We start from the raw sequence: 2,500 nt of genomic DNA, 5'->3' as shown, positions 1-2,500 counted from the left end.
AGGCGGGATGTTAAATTCTAAAAAGTTATGAAACAGGGTGAGTGTGCTCAAAAGGCGGGATAGCGTAAAGGAGTGGTGCTGATATTTTGTTATTTTATATTAGTTTGTTATATTAGACAACTGAAGAAAGAAAAACAAGCCTATGAAAACGAGCAGATAGAATCCCAGTGTTCATTTAACTCTGAAGAAGAGGGCAAAGAGTGCATCTTTTCTTGCAGTTACATTGACAGGAATGCAATCAGTCCAGTCCTTGGCAAAAGAAAAACACAGTAATTCTTGTGGCGATCGATAGCGTTGGAGAACGTTCTAACAAAGGCAAATAATAGCATAATTACCCACATCTGTGTGAAACGGCTCTTAGACAGCGCTTGTCTTGATGTTTTGCGAACACACCAGTTTCAGCTTCAGTGCAGCTGTAGACAGAAAAATCCTCAAGTGTTCATCTTTTCGTTTGTACACTCTCTCAGAGTTAAATTAAGGTTGCATGATGTGTGTAGGAGGTATTGTGCCAACATCCACTATTAGTTTCTCGCCTTTCTTGCCAGGTTTAGATTTACACAGCAAGTGAGGACATGCCCATGTAGCACAGCTGAAGACAATGACATTTTGGACATAATGATTATTATTATGACATTGTGACATTATACTTGGTTTGCAGTGTCTCTGTTTGCCAGCATGTTGACACAGTACAGTGCACTGTAAAGTCCTGTTAAATTAATTTAATTCTCAGAGTTCAATTAACACCCGGAATTAATGTTGTTAACATCAGCTGTGTGTAATCATCTATGACACGTCAAAAATATCCGCAGTGAAAACAGGTATATTTAAGCCTGACATTTCTGAAATCATACAAACTAATATCTCTATCTCACGTCTTCAGATCTTAAGTACTGAAACTGCTGAAATCAAAGGATGAACAAAAACAAAGTTGTACAACAACTCACTTACAGTAGCAAGGTGTTCGTGACTGTTGTTTATAATTACGGTATAATTAAAATCAGAAAGAGATTGTTTGCATCCTGTCTGCAAGTCATTTTGCTTTATTACTATCTTGTTGCTATGATGGTAATTCCTTGTTTTGTTTTTCTTTCTACAATATTACATCAACGTGATTAATTGAGAAGAATGATTATTCTGTTCAAGTGCCTGTCAAGGTTTAGAAAGTTTAAAATAGTATACTAACTAACACACACACACACACACACACACACACACACACACACACACACACACACACACACACACACACACACACACACACACACACACACACACACACACACACACACTGTATACGTATATATATATATATATATATACTGTATTAGGGATTGACTTTTTTACCGATAACCGATATACCGATATTGTCCAACTCATAATTTCCGATACCGATATCAACCGATACTGATATATGCAGGCTTTTTCACCAAAAGTCAACAAATTGTCAAGTAACAACATCACATATCTAATAAAATAAAATAGCTATAATATCAATATAATATCTAATAAATCTAATATAATAATAGAGTGATGTTGTTAGATTTTCAATAAAGTGAGTCCCGGGACTCACTGGTTGCCATTTGAATGAGTCCCACTAAGCGTAGATTAGATGTAGGCCTGTATTTGACAGTGCAGAAGCATAATTGCTCTAATGCCTATAACATTAACGAGTGTCAGCTATATACATATATATATATATATATTCACATTGGGAATATATATATATATATATATATATATATATATATATATATATATATATATATATATATATATATATATATACACAGTATATACACACACAGAGTATATACCGTATGTACAATATATAAGACAGTTTCTTCTTTATTTAGAAAAGAGCATAAAGTGAGAGGAAAGTGAGGGTGGAAGGCTCAGCTCCGGATTCGAACCAGGGACCTACATGTATGATTGACACACTATCTGATCAGCTACTGGCATGCCCCTTGAACCCAACTTTCAAATGACATTTTTCTGATTACATTTAGTGACAGCATGTCGCATGTTTGAAGTGATATTCCGGACTACTGATTGCGGCACTTTACTTGGAGAGAGATCTGATTGGATAAATCCTGCAATTTTGAACTCACTTCACCGTCGTCTGTGTCTGGAGACAAGTAGCAGTCAGGGAGAATGAATGTTTCTCGTGTGGCGATAAGGAGCATCACACCCACTGGAATCCACTCAGACGGCACTAACCGCGCGTCCCTCTGCAACACTTGTGCTTTTTTTGGAGCGAGTGCGTCGACCCGCTTTGCCTGCCTCTCCATAGACTATCCCCATCTAACCCTGTGTGTGTGCGGGTGTGTGTGTGTGTGTGTGTGTGTGTGTGTGTGTGTGTGTGTGTGTGTGTGTGTGTGTGTGTGTGTGTGTGTGTGTGTGTGTGTGTATCCAGTTACCATGGCGACTGTGTGGCTGTGAGTTAGACGGCAGAGATGAGGCGGTTAAGACTTGGTAAAAAGGTGCAGTCTGGTCAGACAGA

At 38.0% G+C, this 2,500-nt stretch overlaps 1 protein-coding gene across 2 annotated transcripts in view; it reads left to right on the top strand.

The window, feature by feature from the left end:
- LOC308097131 (uncharacterized protein) overlaps window positions 1–2,500 on the top strand; it is a 36,620-nt gene that overhangs the window by 23,491 nt on the left and 10,629 nt on the right. The window lies entirely within an intron of this gene.

The sequence above is a fragment of the Gymnoscopelus braueri genome (assembly GCF_963280865.1).
Source record: "Gymnoscopelus braueri genome assembly, chromosome: 12".
NCBI classification, from domain to species: Eukaryota; Metazoa; Chordata; class Actinopteri; order Myctophiformes; family Myctophidae; genus Gymnoscopelus; species Gymnoscopelus braueri.
The sequence above is the reverse complement of the archived record's forward strand: the minus strand, read 5'-3'. Positions and strand labels throughout refer to the sequence as shown.